The sequence below is a fragment of the Peromyscus eremicus genome, chromosome 17 (genome assembly GCF_949786415.1).
Source record: "Peromyscus eremicus chromosome 17, PerEre_H2_v1, whole genome shotgun sequence".
NCBI lineage: Eukaryota > Metazoa > Chordata > Mammalia > Rodentia > Cricetidae > Peromyscus > Peromyscus eremicus.
In genome coordinates this window covers 17,709,500-17,729,647 of record NC_081433.1, presented here as the reverse complement: position 1 = coordinate 17,729,647, position 20,148 = coordinate 17,709,500, and positions in this window count along the sequence as shown.

The window sequence follows — 20,148 nt, the reverse complement described above, 5'->3', positions numbered from 1 at the left end:
CTTCTCTAACCACAGGCCTGGGCTGGGTCAAGGCCTAGGTCTCCCGACTCTCCCTCAGCTTTTAGGAAAGTATCTGGAAAAGTTACGATTCAGGGGATGCGGAGGAATCAAGATGTAGTGTCTGAGATTCCCAAAGAACTAACAAAAAGGACAAGACTGTGATGGTGAGAGAGCTGCATCTATCACCCGCATCCTGCCTGTTTCCCACACTTCTCCTCTTCCCCACTCCACTCGGCATCCTGTGTCTGAAGTGCATTGGTAACGTTGGAAGATCTTGTTACCATTGACTGGGTTCTAATTTTCTTCTCTTTCTCTCCTCTCTAGAGCAATTCTATTTCAGATATATATGTATATGTATGTATATATGATTGTATGAATATAACCACATATATAATCACACACACACACACACACACACACACACACACACACACACACACACACACACACATATCTGCTTTGTTTTGTTGAGTCAGAATCTTTCTGTGTAGCCCTAGCTGTCCTGGAACTCTCTAGGTAGACCAGGCTAGTCTCGAACCCAGAGCTTCTCCTGCCTCTGCCTCCCATGTGCATGCCCAGCTCAGTTGTGATTCTTGACCAGATGTCTGTCATCCCCTAGTCATGGGACAGGCCCGAGAGAAGCTAGGCCAGTTGGATACTTGTATCTGTGGATAACTCTTGTTTGTCTTATTTCATGTAGCAATACCCAAATCAGCAAATAAGGATACAGCATTCTGGGGTCTGCAGAGATGGCCCAGTCCGTAAAACACTTGCCATACCAGCACAAGGAATTGAGGTTGATCTTCAGAACCCATGTGAGAAAGTCAGGCACAAAAACAGAAAGAAAACCCAGCTGACTGTGGTGGTGCAAGCCTTTAATCCCAGTGCTTAAGAGGTGGAAGTAGGCAGATCTCTGAGTTCTAGGACAAGCCAGGGTTACGCAGAGAAACACTGCCTGGAAAACAAAACAACAAATCAGGCATAACCAACATGCACCTATAAATCTTAATGCTGGGGAGGCAAGCTGCTCCTGCAGACAGCCCAAATTTGGTTCCCAGAACCCATGTCAGATGGCTTACAACTGCCTGTAACTCCAGCTGCAGGGGGACGTATGTGTATGTGTATAAAATTATAAATATTATATATATATATATATATATATATATATATATATATATAAAACTAAAACTAAAAAAATTCAAATGAAAGTGGAGAATGATTAAGGAAGATCTGATCTTGATCTCTGGCCTCCACACAGACAGACATGCATTTATGTGCTTGTGCACCCCCATACACACCTGTGTGCAAGCATACGTGAATATGCACACATCCAAAGATTATAGCATTCTAAATTGAATTTGAATTTCAGGTCAACAACTTCATTAAAATCTCTTGGACTAGGGATCAGCAAGAGTGGCTTGGGAAGTCTTCTAGGTGATGCTGACCCCCTCCAGAGGTTTCGAAACCTCCCTGGCCTATGGGATTAGTGAAGCCAAGGTTCAAATAACTGAGGTGACGACAGAGCCAGAAGCCAGGAGGAAGGAGCCGGAGCCAAGTCAGAAGATGAAGATTCTAGGGAATTGCTGTCAACACCATGCCTGTTTTCAGCCAGTCTTTATCTCCCGCAGGTGCAGCCTGCGCAGAAGACTGGGCCACCTTAATGGGCCAGAAGCAAAGCAGACAGGTTGAGAAGCATTGCAGATGTTTGGGAAGGTCATCCCGATCCCTTTGGAAGGACAACTCATGGTCTGTCACCTCTCCTGCCTTCCAAAGGATTAGTGTTCATGCCTTTCCACGAGAGCTCGCCTGGCTTAGACACGATAGTACAAAACCAGAATTTTCCCTAGGCTAGCTTGGTCTCCACACTGATGAGCGCAACAATCTACTTGGCTGTGTTCGAGACAGGAGTTCAGGGACCCATCCACACTATAGCTAGGCTGGGTGCATTCGATTTGCTGGCCAGTCCTTTCTTAGATGGCCTGAAGCACCTCTTTAGTACCTTGTATGCAGCGGGTACCCACAGAGTAGCTGAAACACGGTGCCTTCTGTTGAACAGACTCCCACATCTTTCCGCGCTCTCCTCTTAGTTTGGCTTTCTGTTGCTGTGATAAAATGTGGACTAAAAACAACTTGGGAAGGGAAAGGGTTCATTTCATCTTAAAATTCTCAGGTCTTGTCCTTCAGTAAAGGAAGTCAGGGCAGGACCCGAGACAGAGACCACAGGAGAATGACTTAGCTTAGCTTGCTGCTTCCTTTTGAAAAAAATTTTTAGTATTTTTTTAATATGGTGTTTTGACTGCATATATGTGTGTGCACCACGTGCAGTCTAGTACCCACAGAGGCCAGAACAAGGTGTCCGATCCCCCAGACTAGAGTTACATAGAGATGGTTATGAGGTGCCATGTGGGGGCTGGGAATCAAACTCAGGTCCCCTGAGAAAAAAGCCAGTGCTCTTAACTGCTGAGCCATCTCTTCAGTCCCTCAGCTTGCTTCTTTATATAACCCAGGACAACCTGCCCAGAGTTGGTACTGCCCACATTCGGCTGGACCCTCCCATGTCAATTATTAATTAAGAAAATGCTAGGGGGTGGGGCAGGAGGAGGGAAGAGGGGGTTCTTTGATTGGTGTGCAAAATGAATGAAAAATTTTTCTTAATTAAAAAAAAGTGGAACATATAAATGTGCACAACAACAACAAAAAAAAAAAAAAAAAGAAAGAAAGAAAGAAAAGGAAAAAAGAAAATGCCTCCACAGACTTACCTACAGGCCAATCTGATGGCGGTATTTTTTCAACTGAAATTTTCTCTTCTCAAATGACTCTAGTTTGTGTCAAGTTGACAGTTAACTGACATACCCCTAGTCCTAGTTCAGGGTTACTACTGCTGTGATGAAACACCATGACCAAAGCAATTTAGGAAGGAAAAGGGTTTATTTGGCTCACACTTCCATATCACTGTTCATCATTGAAAGAAGTCAGGACAGGAATTCAAACAGGGCAGGAATCTGGAAGCAGGAACTAATGCAGAGGCCATGGAGGGGAGCTGCTTACTGACTTGTTCCTCATGGCTTGCTCAGCTTGCTTTCTTACAGAACTCAGGACCACCAGCCCAGGGATGGCACCACCCACCCACAATGGGCTGGGTCCTCCCCCATCAATCACTAAGAAAATACTCTCCAGTCCCATCTTATGGAGGCATCTTCTCAACTGAGGTTCCCTCCTTTCAGTTGACTCTAGCTTGTGTTGAGTTGACATAGAATGAGCCAGCCCTCTGGTTCTAATATATTTGCTGGAGTAGCATAGGGTCTTCTGTCCTTTCATTTGAAGACACTCTTCTGATTCCTATGGTCTTGTTTCCAGCAGCCTCCATTTTTGCAAATTTTCTAGCATGCATTGGTTTTTAGAGGTGTAGAAACTGCAAGTAAAATGACCCAGAGACCTGAGATATGAGAGAAGGGTCGAGGATGGGCTAGCATTTGTGACGAAGGCCTGACAACCTGAGTTCGATCCCTGGAACCCATAAAAAGCCAGCATCAATAGCTTGTGTCTCTAATCCCAGCACTCTTAAAGGTGGGAAGATTAGAGGTCAGCTGACTTGGAGTATGGACAGCCACACAAACGAGAGACCCTGCCTCAAAAACGTGGAGGGAGAGCACTGACTTCTGAAAATGGTCATGTGACCTCCACAGTATGCACGACACATCATGCCTACATAGACACACACACACACACACAGTCAGACACATAGACAGATACACACACAGACACACACAGACAGTGGTCTACATAGTAAGCTCCAGGCCTGCCAAGCTGCATATAGTCTTCTCTCTTTCTCTCTCTCTCTCTCTCTCTCTCTCTCTCTCTCTCTCTCTCTCTCACACACACACACACACACACACACACACACACACACAAAAGTACAAAGAAAAAAGAAAAGAAAGCCACATTGTGACTCAGAGGGACTAATTGGGAAGGGAAGAGGAACAGCTCAGTGTGAGGGTGAAGAAACCAGGTCTTTAAGACGCTGAGCCCATGGGGGAGGGGTGGCCACTGGGGAATTTTTTCTGGAAGGACTTTGGAGGAGCAGGGCTCATCAGGGCCACATTAAGTTAGGATCGCCCTCCGAAGCTCAGGTCCTTGGTCTATGACTTGCTCCCAAGCCTGGTATGGCAATCTTGTACTTTACAGTTTGGTGTTTTTGGACCTAACTACAGGGCTTTGCCTAATCCCGATTAAATTTAATCTTATTTATGCTAATTAGCTGAGACCATTTGAGCCTCATTTCTGGAATGTGTTCTCTGTCCCTTCCAGCTTCGTGCCAGGCATCAAGTTTGTTAACCCCGCTTTGATCTCAATGGCTAAGCGGTTGACAAAAATGTTGGCCGGTAGCTCATTAGAGCTGTCCTTCAAACTGAACCCTACATTAGCCCTCACAGCTGGCCCTGGGCGGTCCAGTTAGCTGCTTGCTCTTTTCCGTGGGTAATAGCTGTTTCATTCAGGATGGGATCTTGTTCCGACCATGCTGGGTGAAGAAGGCGTTGGAAACGCATTGGCCAGCATCCTCTTTCCTGATCTTCCAAGGAAATAGCCAGCTTTCATTCTGACACTGTGACAAAAGGCCTGAGATACCCAGCTTATGAAGAGAAGAGGTTTATTTAGGTCCAGGACTGGTAGTTCCAGTCAGTGGTCAACTGGCCCACAACTTTGGGCCCCTGATGATGCAATTGTCAGGATAGACACACATGACAGAGGAAAACTATTCACAGCATCCATCAGCCAGGGAGCCAAAGGTGATGTGGATGGGCCTGGAGTCCTGCAAGTCCCCTGAAGAGTGTATGCCCAAAGACTTCCCATTAGGCCCTACCTCCTAGAAGTTTCAATATCCCCCAAAAAGTACCAGCCGGGGGTCCAAGCCTTTATTTAACACATGAATGTTTGGGGACAGATCCAAAGCACAGCAGAAAGCTTCCTGCTTGAGGCAGTCTCAGGACACAGTGTTTCACGCTCTACAACTCTCCTGCCACCAATTGCATAGGATTGGACATGTTTCAAAAGCACCCCACACCTTGTCTTCCCATGGCTGTGAGAGTCTTAGGATGAGGAGCCCTTTCTTCAGGGTGAGATGGTCCAAATGGTACCCATTTCTAGGATTTGACAGGAGAAAGGCTATTGAGGGGCCGCACACATGAATAGACTTTTGAAGGGTCTGAATAATAAACTAGGAGAAGCAGCATGTATGGGTCACATTATTTGACAATACAGTGAAATATAATCTGAAGGCTTTTTCTTTCTTTTTCTTTTTTGCTATAATCCACCTAGAAATTCTGGATATTACATTAAACACCACTTGAAACACATATGTACATATGGACGCTTATAAAACAGTGAAGTAAATCCCCAGGGACAAAACTGAACTGAAACCAGACTAATAAACACGCATCAGAGACCGAGTAGCATAGGCAGTAGGACAGCTTCGATCACTCACGATGACCACGAGCGTCGGGTCTCCACTTCCGGGAAGACACAGCCTTGGACACAGGGGTTGGAAGTCAGGCTCTTGTATGAAGACCAAGCCTGGACTACATGTTTAGTTAAATGAAATAGCCATATGAGCAGGAGCCAGCAGAAAAACTTGTTCGTTTTGACTTGGGTCTGGGCAGGAAAAAAATAGCCCTGGGAATTTGTAGCCTATGTGTTGGTTGGTTCCAGTTTGTGCGTCAAGGGGACGCAGGGCTCCCCCAAACTAAGATATTGACATCGAAGTGAGGCACAATTGATGGTCCTGGAGCCTGGGGAGAATGGTGGAAGCCAGAAGCCCCTTGGAAGGCTGGACCTTGATCCCAGCTTAAAAGATGGAGTCTACTCAACATGGGCTCAAACTTCAGAAAATTACCAGGCAACAGTCCCTCATAAGCATGTGTCAGAGGGTGTGATTGAACCTCGGCAAGGGGGATTCTTAAGAATGTGCTCAGGGTCGGAAAGATGGCTCGGCAGGTACAGGTGCTTGCTGGGTAAGCCTGGGGAGCCCGTGAGCGAGCCTGGGGAGCCCGTGAGCAAGCCTGGGGAGCCCGTGAGCAAGCCTGGTGAACTGAGTTGTTCCGTCTTTGGAACCCGCTCTACAAAGTTGACTTCTGACCTACAGTGTGCACCCACACATAGATCTCTCCTCCTCCCACCACTAAATATAAAATTTAGAAAGGAATGTATGCTCAAGAAAAGAGAGAAAATGGTAGAAAATGGCAGCCATGTGACATACATATAGACAGTGAAATTAAAATATAGTTTCATAGCTGGGCGGTGGTGGCACAGGCCTGTAATCCCAGCACTTGGGAGGCAGAGGCAGGCAGATCTCTGTTAGATGGAGGCCAGCCTGGTCTACAGAGTGAGATCCAGGACAGGCTCCAAAACTACACAGGGAAACCCTGTCTCAAAAAACCAAAAAAACAAACAAACAAACAAAAAAAACCAAAAAACTCATACACACACACACACACACACACACATATATACATATATGTGTGTGTGTGTGTGTGTGTGTGTGTGTGTGTGTGTGTGTGTGTGTTTCATGCAACAATGTTTTTATACGGAACATCAGATAATACACTGAAAGGTAAAGCTAAAAATTTCCAGATTAAAAAGATTTATAAAGTACTTGAAAGATGTTACAAGACATAGAGAATAGACTAAAAAGACTAAAAAAGACTATATATAGTGTGTGAATACACACACACACACACACACACACACACTAGAAGTTCCACAAGGAAAAAAATGAAAAGATTGAGGCAGGGCACTATTTAAAGGGATAAATAAAGGCTGATATTTTTCAAGAGTTAAGATAACACAACCTAGGCAGAATAGATTAAATCTTTAACCAGATACCTTGTAGTAAAATGTAGAACCTCACAGCACAAAGGCAGTCCTGAAGGTGGTGGGAACAATATACAAAGAACGTAGACTGTCACCACACTTCTTAGTAGGAAGCATAAAAGCTTGGCAATTACATAGAAAAAGGTTCAGAGTGCTGGTTGAAATTTTTATAAAATTTTATATCTTGCTAAACTCTCAGGTGTGAGGACAAAATCTGAACATTTTCTGAACAAAGGTTGAGAAACACTAATCCTAACCCTGGGGTCAGGGGGAGGATTTCACTGGAGGCTGGCTTTGAGAGTGTAAATCAGTGGTTCTCAACCTATGAGTTTCGACCGCCTTTCACAGGGTCATATATCTGATATCCTGCATATCAGATATTTACAATACGATTCCTAACAGTAGCAAAATTACAGTTATAAAGTAGCAACGAAGTAATTTTATGATTGAGGGGGTCACCACAACATGAAGAACTGTATTAAAGCGTCGCAACATTAGGAAGGTTGAGAACCACTGGTTTAAAGAGTCAGCATTTAGGGGACTGGAGAGATGACTCAGAGGTCAAGAGCATCGGCTGCTCTTCCAGAGGTCCTGAGTTCAATTCCCAGCACCCACATGGTGGCTCACAACCATCTCTTTGGGCATGCAGGTGTACACGCAGAGCACTTATACCTAAAATAAGTAAGTCTTTTAAAAGTTACCATTTAGAATTTGCTCTCCCTGTCTTATGTTTGTGGTTTAGGATGCAAGCCCCCAGCTTTTTGCTCTGGTGGCCATACCTTCACTCTGCCATCCAGGACTCTCACACTCTGGAGCTGTAAGCCCAAATAAACTCTATTTCTGTAAATCGCCTTGGTCCTGTTTGGTCACAACAACAGAAAATTAATACAGTTCCCAATGTGGTCCTGTGTGGTAATATGTGAATCTCCTCTCAGAAACTGTAGGTAATGAACTACCTTTTGAATGGTCGTTGTCTCCTGATCCATTTGTCTCCCCATGTCTGAATAAATCATCTCAGGTGGGCTTGGTAGCCTATGCCTGTCATCCCAGCTTCTGGAGAGGCTAAGACAGGAGGATGGAGAATTAAGACTAGCCTGGACTACAGAGTGAGCTGCTATATCTGAATAAAAACTGAGAAGGGCTGAGGATGTAGCTCATGTAGTGGTAGCATGCTTGCTCAGCATGTGAGAGGCCCTGGGTTCGATCCCCAGTGCTGCCTAAAACAAACATCTCAGATACATGTTATGGCCCTACCCTGCTTGTCTTCACATTCCAAACTGTGCCCAGCTCTGTGCCTTAAATGCACTGGGGTCTCAGTATAGACATGGTGTGTACTGACTGAATCATTCGACTCCGTGTTCCGGCAAATTTTCCTTCACTATTGTTGACTCTCAGTAAAGCTCGGCTTCTCCTCTTCCTTCTTTCCAGTCATTTCCATGGTGCAGGTCTTCTCAGAATGCATCCTATACTCCTTACTCTAGAGCCGTGGTAAGCTCAGAGTGTAGAGAGCTGTTTACACTTGGTCATTGCCCTAGAAAGCTTGGTCCTGGGAAACTCTCGCTTGGGCTGACTTCTGGCTAACCTTAGCTTTGCCTTCTTGGAGACATTTCATTGATTTTTGACACTCGCACTCCGAACGGGAGGGGAATCGATCCCCTGAAGATGGATGCTGACAAAGAGTCCCTTGTAGTGCTGCCAGTGTCGTGGCTTTGGCGTGATGAGGGCTGGGACCTGTTCTCACCCGGGCACATCACGGCTGTTGGAACCTGGCTGTCTGAGCCACGCTCCCAAGCACATGATGACGGGAACTGTCTGTTTGGAGGCAGTGGCGTGCATGTGAGGCATTTACAAATCAGGATCAGAGATGGAAGAGTCTCAGCTCCTAGGAGTGTGATCTTGAAATAGCATGGGCCTTCCCAGCACTGCTTTTATTTACCAGGTATGTCCTGCTGGGTTAGCTCAGTCCTTAATAACACCCCCTACTCCCCCCAACTCCTGCACTCCCCCACCCCATACACAGATGCTGATCCTTCCTGTGGCTTTAAGTCACTTGTACAGTCTCATCCCAGCACTTAAGACTCATTCCTCACATTGTTGTTGTTTTTCCAAACAGGGTTTCTCGGTATAGCCCTGTCTGTCCTGGAACTCATATAGAGCATGCTGGCCTTGAACTCACAGAGACCCGCCTGCATCTGCCTCCCGAGTGCTGGGATTAAAGGTGTACGCCACCTGGCATCAGTTCTGGTCACATTTTAAAATTTCAACCCTAGACTGAGTGAGAGGCTTGTTTCTTCACACCTGTACAGGACCCATGGCGCTCAGCAGTTCTCAACCTGTGGGTCGTGACCCCCTCGGGGTTGCGTATCAGATATTCGCATTATGATTCATAATAGTAGCAAAATTACAGTTAGGAAGTAACAACAAAAATTAATTGTATGGTTGGGGGGTGACCACAACATGAGGAACTGTATTCAAGGGTCGCAGCATCGGGAAGGTTGAGGACCGCTGTGTTAGAAGGAGCTGGAAGGCAGGGAAGAGACAAAGAAGTAAAGGGTTCCTCACCTGACCAGCCTCTGTGTGGAAAAGGTCCCTGGGCTTCTTGGACAAAGGACTCAGCCTCTCCTCGGCTCCACGGAGGCGTGGCTGGCTGTATGCGTGAGCCTGCTTGCCTACTACGGTTTGAATACGGTGTGCTTCCTAAAGGCTTGGTGCTGGAAGCTTAGTCCCTAGGGTCACGGTGCTGGGCTGACGACGCTTTTGAGGCAGAGTTCAGTGGGAGGTAACTGGGTTGGTTTGCTGAGGCTCATGAATGCTTTGAATCTTCAAGACTGGGCTGCTGCCGGGCGGTGGTGGTGCACGCCTTTAATCCCAGCACTCGGGAGGCAGAGACAGGCGGATCTCCGTGAGTTCGAGGCCAGCCTGGGCTACCAAGTGAGTTCCAGGAAAGGCGCAAAGCTACACAGAGAAACTCTGTCTCGAAAAACCAAAAAAAAAAAAAAAAAAAAAAAAAAAAAAAGACTGGGCTGTTGTAAAGCAAGGCCACCCCATGCCTTAGCCCCGTCTGCATGCAACTGGTTCCCGCCTCCTTTCTCTGCCGTATTGTGAGGGAGCCAGGGAGCCCTACCTAAGGTATTGGTACCATGCTGTTTAGGTCATTCAGTGACCAGAATCATGAGACATCTGTCTTTAGATTTGTCACCTCGTCACCTAGCCTTGGGTATTTATAATAATAACAAATATTAGATAGATAGATAGATAGATAGATAGACAGATAGATATCAGCTCAGGTGTTGTTTTCTGACTGGTGGTGCTGTTGGGAGGGTAGAAAAAGGAGATCAGGTGTAATTGAGGAAGTCAGGCACTGAGGACATATCCCTGACAGGGATATTGGGAGCTCAGCCTCTTCCCCTTCCCTCCCTACACCCCATGCTTCCACAGTGATGTTCTGTCTCTCCACAGGACTAAAATCACCCTGCCAAGGGCCGATGAGGTGGTTAACAAGTAAAGGCACTTGCCGCCTAGCCTGACAATTTGAGTTTGGTCCCCAGGACCCTTACGGTGGGAAGAGAAGACCGACTCTCCCAAGTTGTCTTCTGACCTCCACGTGTGTGCTGTGGTGCTCGCAAGAATAAATAAATGTTAAAAACAAAACAAAATAAAAATCAATTTTAGTTGCAGAGTTAAATGTCTATGGATACAAGTCGAATTCTTTGCAGATGTTATATCACACACACACACACACACACACACACACCCCACTCCACCCTCCACTCCCGATCCCAGCCTCCCCAACTCACACACAGACCAGTTCCTGTCTCTAATAGTTGACTGGGCCTCAGGTAAGCTGTCTTATCCAGGTCATCCCCAAGACCACTGGGACAAAGAGTTTCCTGTGCTATTAGAAATGGCTGTTGTGCCGGGCGGTGGTGGCGCACACCTTTAATCCCAGCACTCGGGAGGCAGAGCCAGGCGGATCTCTGTGAGTTCGAGGCCAGCCTGGGCTACCAAGTGAGTCCCAGGAAAGGCGCAAAGCTACACAGAGAAACCCTGTCTCGAAAAACCAAAAAAAAAAAAAAAAAAAAAAAAAAAAAAGAAATGGCTGTTGCTTGGTGTTGCTTGGGTGCCCGGAGCTGAGGTGGCCTTGCCCACGTATCTGCTTCCTGTTTTGTGTCTGGAAGCTCTTCATGACAAGTAGTCAGCGGAGTTAGGCTCTTTGCTTGATTCTGCCGTTTGCTTTCCTAGAGCGCGTGGAGATCACGGGGGCTTGTGGTATTTTGAGCAAGGATCACCGTTGCCCTCTACTAAGGAGTCTCCAAAAAGGTGTTCCTTGCCGGGTCCTCAGATCCCTGACCGAGCAGGCTTTCCTTGGTGTGTCTCATTTATGTCTAGCTTCCCAATAAGTCCTTTTTGTCCTTGCCAAATATGGAGGAAGCTATTCAGATGGGCACAATTCTTCATCCTAGGCTACTTCAAGGTGTGCCAGGAGGCCCACGGTGGGATGCCCCCGGGTCATGTGCCCTTGGACCAATTTTGGTCCAATTAAAAGTCAGCCCTGGGCAAAGGGTAGCTCAGCACGGTGCTCTGAACAAATTTGGTGAGTAGAGCTATTTAATATGACAAGCCAGAGTCGATTAGCAGCTCTGCATTGACCTCCCTCTGCTCAAGGGTTTGCCTCAGGGCGATTCCCTCCGTCCTCATCAGCTCCTCCCTCCTTTCCTAGGCCAGCCCTCTGGGTGGCACCAGGGCTAACTTTTCTCAGCATAAATTCCCCTGATGCAGGAGAAGTGATAGGAAGCTCCTGGGTGACGTTGGAAGACGGGAAGCCTATGAAAAAGGGGGGCAATCAGTTTAGCTTCTTTTAAATGCATTTTAAACCTGTATTTTACAGTCTACAGATCATATGCCTCATCTGCATTGATGGTCTGCATTTCTGAAAGCAGGGATTTAATTCTTTTTTTTTTCTTCTTTTTTTAAACAAGAGTTTGTTTGTTTTAGTTTCTTTTCCTGTGATAAATACTTGAACAAAAGCAACCTGGGGTGAGAAAGGGTGTGTTGTGGCCCACAGGCCAGGGTCAGTTCATCATGACGGCATAGTCAAGGCAGCGAGCGAGCGAGCGAGCGAGCGGAGCTTGAAGCCGCGGATTGTAGCACATCTACAAGCAGGGACAGAGATGAACGGAGGATGCTGTGGCTCAACTCTTCTTTTCTCCATTTACACAGTCCCAGGTCCCAGCCAGGGAATGGTGCCACTCTCAATGGGCAAGCTTTCTCACCTTAATTAACCTAATCAAGATAATCCCCCAGGCATGCCCAGAGGCCCAGATCTCGGGTGATCCTAGATTCTGCCAAGGTAGCAACCATTGTCAGATTCTTCATTAACATTAGGTGTCCCCTGCAAAGATTTATTTTTAAAGTGCGTGCGCGTGCGCGTGTGTGTGCAGGTGCCAGAGGAGGCAAGAGGCCTCGAGCTCCCCTGAAGCTGGAGTTACAGGAGGCTGTGAACTGCCCGATGCGGGTGCTGGGAACCCAACTCTGGTCCTCTGCCAGAGGAATGAGTACTATTAACTGATGAGCTATCTCTTGTCCCCTCGTTAGGCATTCTGGGAGTCACACAGGGATACGATGGGCAACACTGCCTATGCCCTTGGCCTCGACAGCTTGTTGAGCCCGGGATCATCAGTGAGCACATCTGGGGTTCCTGCTTCTTCCATGCACGTTTCCAGACCCCATATCAACACCATGTTGATAGCAACAAGCCAAGGAAATTATAAGGAAATGTTCTTCTTGTTCTTTATACAACCAAACTCCACTATCTGCAGGAAGTAACCCAAAGGGTACTCAAAGAAATGAGATTTGGCAGATGGATGTGTTTCATTTTGCAGAATTTGGAAAATTAAAATAGGTACACCACACCATAGATACATATTCAGAATTTCAACGGGCAACTGCTTTGAATTCTGATGTGCCCAAGGGTGTGTTTCGAGCAGAATAGCCCAACGCTCTACTACTGGGAAACACTGGGAAGTGCACCCCAGATACTTTGGATTCATTATGCATTTGATTTTGAATTCATTTTTGGTTCTGTTTGCAGGTTCAGATACCTTTTACTGATGGCAATTTCCCCTCAACCCCATATTCATTTAAGGATGTGACCCATGCCATTTGCAAAATTGCCCCAGGAAATTCTTCCCCAAACAGGTGTAGTAGTTGCTAATTAAAAAAAAAAAAATCAGGCAGCCGTGCATAAGTTTATTTTTGAGACAGGTCTTGCTATGTATCTCAGGCTGTCCTCAAACATTTGATCCTCCTGCCTCTGTGTCCTGAGTGCTGGGATACAAGTGCCCACCACCAGTCCTGGTTACATTTAAAAAAAAAAAAAAGGTTACTGGGGCTGGAGAGATGGCTCAGAGGTTAAGAGCACTGCTTGCTCTTCCAAAGGTCCTGAGTTCAATTCCCAGCAACCACATGGAGGCTCACAACCATCTGTAATGAGATCTGGCACCCTCTTCTGGCCTGCAGGGATACATGCAGGCAGAATACTGTATACATAATAAATAAATTAAAAAAAAAGTTACATGTCCTAAATATTTTGGCATTCATCTAAAAATAACAACCGGTGTATTTCTGTATTCATGTATTAGCTATTGTCAAGGTAACGGTGCTTGCCGGTAGACCTGACAATCTGTGTTCCATCCCTGGGACCCACATGGGGGAAGGTGAGAGCAGGTTCTTCACAGTGGCTCTCTGACCGCCACCCAGGCACTGCGGTATGTGTGTGCCTGTACGTGCACGCTCATACACACACACACACACACACACACACACACACACACACACACACACACACACACTCTCTCTCTCTCTCTCTCTCTCTCTCTCTCTCTCTCTCTTTCTCAATAAAAATATTTTAAAGAAAAAAATAGAAATAATAATTTTTTAAAAAACTATAACAGATCATCTGCCGTCTCGTCCCAGGGTGTACCTCCTTTGCAGACCATGACCCTTTTCTCTGGCTCTGTCCCTGATACGCTACATGTGTGTCCGGCAACGGATGGTTTTGCGGGCTAGACGAATGAGAAATGAATGAGTTGAGGCTGTGTCTCGAAGGACATGCACAGTCTAAAACTGTGTGTGTGTGGGGAGCAGGAACCAACAGAGAGCTTCCCTTCCATAGTGACAGGCTATATTGACCTCTACTAATAGCAGCATTAAAGCTAGACCTGATTGGAGGGCATGAAGGCTGAGGGAATGATGGATTGTTTTAGTCAAATTGAATGTGTTTATTTATCACCCACCTCCATTAGCATAGAGGCCCCTGTTCCTGCATTCTAATGGTTTGACCATTTCCTGGCCAGGCCAGCCTGTCCTGGGAGATTCCATCCGTGAGGAGCAAGGAAAGCCCGGAGAGGAGGAGAAGGGCTCCGGAGAGGAGTTTCCCAGGAGATCCAAGTCCGCAGTCCTGGCTGTTAGTTAATTAGGTACCTCTCACAGCAAGCCTGAGGAGAAAGAGAGGGATGAGGGCCGACTTGTGGTGCTTGCGAATTGATTTATTAGCGGGGGCTCCTCGTTTATATGCAAAGCAGAAAGTTGGCAATCACATGTAGTGGCTTTCTGCAGGCTGAGAGCAATGGAGGATTCCCAGGATTTCTTTGCACTTAACTCTGTCTTCAAACTCCAGGAGCTTCTTGGGAGGGACCAAAATGGTACCACTTGGCTTCCATGAAGAGGCATCTCTCCAAGAGGCTCCCCAGGAAGGCCGCACTTTGTGTCAGTAGGAACAGAAAGTGTGCCAGGCTCCCCCTGATGCCGTGGATCATAACAGTAACACCACACAGTTCTTAACCATGCTCCATTCTCAAGATGCACCTGAGCCCAGCCTAGCTGACACCCAGGGTCTTGGGGAAGTGCTCAGAATCTCCTTGTTGACAGCTGAGGAGACATGCAGCAGTCTAAGTTAGCTTCTGCTAAGTTAGTAGCTACAGATGTAGGATATGGAGCCTGACCCAATATGGCCCCAAGGCCAACTGCCTTTGACTTAAATGTCTATTTGCTTTTGGCCAGTTGGGAACTTAGTCTCTTCACATCTACCACCTTCCTTCTCCCTCAGAACCCTGGCACCCAAAACTCCTGTCTCCTCATTGTCTAAATTAATCTGGCCTTACATCCTTTGTTCACACTAATGTATGAATGAATGCTAATTCCTTAAAAGCTAAACTCACTGGGAAAACATATCAGCAGGATACAGAGTATTAAAGTGTCCTGGCGTAGTGGCGTACACCTTTAGTCCCAGAACTTGGGAGGCAAGAGGCAGGCAGATCTCTGTGAGTTCAAGGCTAGCCTGGTCTACATAGTGAGTTCCAGGACAGCAAGAGCTATATAGTGAGACCCCCATCTCAAAAGAACAAACAAACAAAAACCAGAATATTGAACTGAAGAAAGAGATAGTCTCGTGGAAATTCTAGGTGTCTGTGGCAAGGAGAGTATTTGGTGACTTCAGCGTCACCAGCAAGCAGAGAGGAGCTTTTTCATGTGGGGCACAGCCTCTGTGATGCCCAAGTTGGCAGAGCCTCAGCTTCCCTGGCTCTCTGCTGGAGCCTGCAGGGAGCATCGGGGAGCATGGCAGCTGCTTGCTGCTGCTGACTCCACCACTACACACCCTGGATGCAATTTCCAGTTTTAAAAATCGTAGTTGGATATAAATCTTTCCCAACTATGGGCCTTCCAGGCTGGGTCTTCCACCAACCCCACAAGTCACCAGTGGACATGTGGATGTTTGAATGGTCGTCCTATACCTGGGATCAAAGGTGGAATGGGGCCTGGGGAAAGAATAGAGGCCATCAGTGGACACTGTGGCCTCAAGCCTCATCAGGTGTCACCGCACATGTGGCCTTTAGAGAGAGGCGTTTGGTGGCATCCTGGGGCAACCAGGGTTGCAGATGGGAACCACAGAGGCTCCTACCATAGGAACGCGAGTGCGGTCTGTACTGTGACTCGTGTGTGGCCTTTATGGGCCATGACCAATGGCTCAAGGCCTGGGCTGGCAGCCGCAACCCTTCATCCCAGGCAGGAATTCTAATTAAATGTGAACTCCTGGGTCTCACTTACCAGCTGCTCAGCTGCAGACCCTGCGTTCCGAGGCCCCACCCGGCTATCCATACCCTTTAATGACACCCGCAGCAAATGGAGATACCCTGCTTTTCTCCACGGGGGCCTGTGGAGGTCCGGGCTCACTCCTGGTGCTTAGGATGTGTCGGCTTTGATCCAGCTGTTGGAGAAATGCTTTTGATGGTCTCGGATCCCACTGGGGATCTGCCTGTAGCATCCTCTAACATTTCTTATGCTCCTTTTGTCCCCCTTACGACAACTCAAGTAGTTTCAGGTATACAGGCATCCAGCAAACTCGGGTGGGGGGTTGGTTAGGTTCCCCTCATCCAGCAATCTCTGAAGCATCACAGTTGGGGTTCAATCAGTGATACCCAACTGTCACGTGTGCCCAACCTCAGGATCCCTGCTTCTATGGCATGGATAAGGATGGGACACTTTCCAAATAGATATGCCTGGGGGGTGAATAGGGTGGATGTGGGCAAAGAGGAAGCCCAAGGAATGAGATCTAGCTGCCTCGAACATGCTACAAGAGAGGGGAGGGTTATCTGCACAGTTGACATTGCGGACTCCCAAACTCATGTTTATCTGAATAACAGCTCCCTCCACCTTTTTCTTCTTCATGTGGAATATCCCGAGGGTGGTACTTGCTGTCCTCTATTTATTTATTTATTTATTTATTTATTTATTTATTTATTTATTTATTTATTTGGAGATAGTCTCATGTGTCCCAAGCTAGCCTTGAACTCACTACATAGCTGAAGATAATTTTAGACTTCTGTTGCTCTTGTGTCCACCTACCTGCTGATATCATAGGCACAAACCACTGTGCCTGGTTTATACAGTGCCGGAGATCAACCCTGGGGCTTTGTGCCCACGAGGCAAGCATGCCGGCACCAGAGCTCTTAGCCTCGGTCCATTGTTGGCCTTTTAAAAACGGTCCATCTGAATCTGGTCTCAGCAGCCTGTTGACAATGTGTGGCGTGCTGTGGCTAAGGGTGGTAGTGGTGGTGGTGGGGGCAGATACGGTCATGGCTTGAAGTGTTGTCAATAAATGCGTTGTTATGGTCACATGGCTTCCCCATTCTCCCCAGGGTCTCCTGTCCTTACCACAGCCCGCCCCCCCACCACCCTGATTCAGCCAGCCCCAGATCCCCATTGTTGTTCCCCAAGTCCTGTTCAGTTGCAAAGTGCTCAGTAGAATTAAGGCCTGGTTTGTGGGGCTGGGAGGTCCAAGGGCGCTGCCTCTCCATGCTTCCCTGGGGATGGAAACTGTCTGGCTCCTGTGGGTCTGCACAGGTTTATGCCTAGGCTGTTGCTGGACTTATCCTGTGTCCAGAAGACACCCACACAGCCTGACCACTGGGAACATGGTTCCGGCCTTGGCAGGAAGGAGGGCTGAATTGACTTTTTGTGTAATACAAATGCTCCATGCAGCTACCTGGGACTTGCCTGTTTCTTGTCAGGTTGAAGAAGGAAAAAGACCTGTTTTCTGGCAACTCCCCACAACCACATGCACTGAAGCTCAGAGCTCAGGAAATTTGGGTCCTGCTCAAGGCAATAAGTGAGAGCTCTTCTACCCCAGAACTGGCCACTGATGAGGGAAAAGCTGGCAGGAAAGACTGTGAGGAGAGCTAAGGAGCTGCTTGCTCTGTTTGAAAAAAAAAAAAAAAACAAAATCAAAGGTCTACTGTTTGCAAACGCTCTTGGGAAGAGCGGAACAGCCGGAAACTACGGAGTCCCTGGCCCTGTGGAGTCCAGTAGGGAGGAGCCCAGGACAGAACAGAGCATCTCACCTCAGCAAAGACACGGCACTGCCAAGGTGTCCCTCACTCATCCTCTGCATGAATGCTGGCCTCCCACCACTGTCCCAGCCCTGTACCTGGATCAATATGATTCACTCCTTCGGTCATAATGGACTGTCACCACCCCACGACATTCCTTGTCGTTACCCACAATGCTCTCCTCCCTCCCCTCTGCTTGTCTCGGGCCTACACATCCTTCCAGACATGACTTAAGCCCCACAACTTCCTTGTCAATTTCTCCCACTCGCTCTCCTTTTGTTCTTCTTGGAACTCTCGTCACCTTGGAATCCATCCCACGCACACCGTCAGGGCTTCATTTTCTCTAATGTTGTAGGAAAAGTCAGCCTGACCTACCGGCCATTGTCATCACTGGACGAGCACAGCCTGGCTGTACATTTGGTGAATTTAGGATGACCGGTCAATGATAGGTCTCTGCAAAGATGATACCTGAGGATTGGCCACTCTGCCTACTCTCCAGGGTCTACGAGAGAGACCAGCAGGAAGGAGAACTGGAGTGATGTGTGCTCTCCTCGTGAAGTCTGGTCCGATCCTAATGTGTGATTGGTAGCCGGGCAGGGTGGTACACGCCTTGAATCCCAGCGTTCAGGAGGCAGAGGCAGACAGATCTCTGAGTTCGAAGCCAGCCTGGTCTATAGAACAAGTTCCATGGCAGCTGTGGCTCCATAGACTCTTTTTCAAAAAACAAACAAGCTAACAAAGAAATTACCCATTATATAGGTAAAACGTATAAAAACTGATGTTTATAACTTAGTATTTAGTTGACCGCAAGCTTACCAAAAGTCTTGTGGCTACTTAAAGAGTAAATGGTGGTCAACTGAAGCACACCAGATTACCGTATAAATTGTCTATGAGCAAATACAGCATGAAGCCACACACACCGTCAGGGCTTCATTTTCTCTAATGAAGAAAATGAAGGGGGCCACAGCAGTGGTGTAGAGGTGACTTAGAGACCAGGCCTTAATGGAGCAGCAGAGGGAACTGGCAATATTTAGTTAGAGATAAAAAGATTTGTATGCCTATTAGCCGGCTAAGAAGGGCTTCTCCTCCAGAGCTGCTGGATACAGAATGATAAGTAATGGTGGTGATTCAGAGCTCAGTAAGTCAGGGCTAACAACTGGACAGAAGCCACACAGGTACGTTTGACAACCAGGTTTCCCCCTAGGATTATTGGGGGGGTGGGGAGACCAGCACAGCCAAGCATGTCCAACCTTTTGACACCATGACTCAATATTGTTACCTACAATGTTGGTGCTCAAGACTTCTGCAATAGAGTTACCAAAAAAAAAAAAAAAATAGGTTTAAGATTTGTGTGTTGGGCCACATTCATAGTCATCCATGCAGCCACAGGCTATGGGTTGGACACTTCTAGGAGAGGGAAAGAGACTAATCTGGGCTGGTCACATATTAAACATGATGCTAACTTTGGACCCCCAAATCACTGAAAGACCCTTGTGTTAAAGGCATAGTCTGCAGGCCGACATTATCAAATTGACAGAAACTATAAGACGTGGTCCTGGTGAACTCATGCCCTCAGAAGGGCTTGCTTGTGGGAGCTGATCTCTCTTGTGCTTCCTGGCCATGTAATGAATAACTCTGCCATGATGAACTCTTCACAGTTCACTGAGGGTCCTAAAGTATGTAACGTGTCTGCCCAATTATGGGCCATAGCCTCCACTACTGAGTCAAAAATAAGTCTTTTTTTTTTTTTTTTTTTTTTAAATAACTTGATTTGTCCCAGGCATTTGTTACAGTCATGGAAAGCTGACCTACACACATCATGCTGTGGAAGAGATGCCTGCACCAGGGGAAGGAAGGAGTGGTAGGCTTTGGGATTATTCTGATCTGAGAGGTCAATCATGCTATGTATAAAACAGCCCAGCTCAGTGGACATTATGAAGTTGGGTGGTGGTCATGTTGTAGCTGGAGAATTTTTCTCCATGTCTTCTCTACCAGTTAACCTTCCTGGGTTTCAGCTCTTTCTTGTGACAAATATGGATACCACTTGCCCTATCCAAAAGCAGGGCTAAGAGCAGTTGATGGCTTGAGAGTCCAAGACCCGAAGTTCCAGGAGGGAGATTGCAGCCCATCATGTAGAAGAATATTTATAATGCTAAAAGCCATTCAACAATGGAATGGGCATCCCACCAAGGCATTTGTTTCCATAGGAACAGGCAGACATCCAATGCATGCCTTGGAGATGAACCCCTGGCATCTTCCAGCACTAAGGGGATAGTATGAGACTATAGCACAGGCATCTTTATGCTCCTTAGCTTTTCTGCATCCACCCACCAGCCGCTGATGGCCAAAGGCGACCTCCTGTTATTCCCCAGTATAAAAACAGGAGCAGAGCATA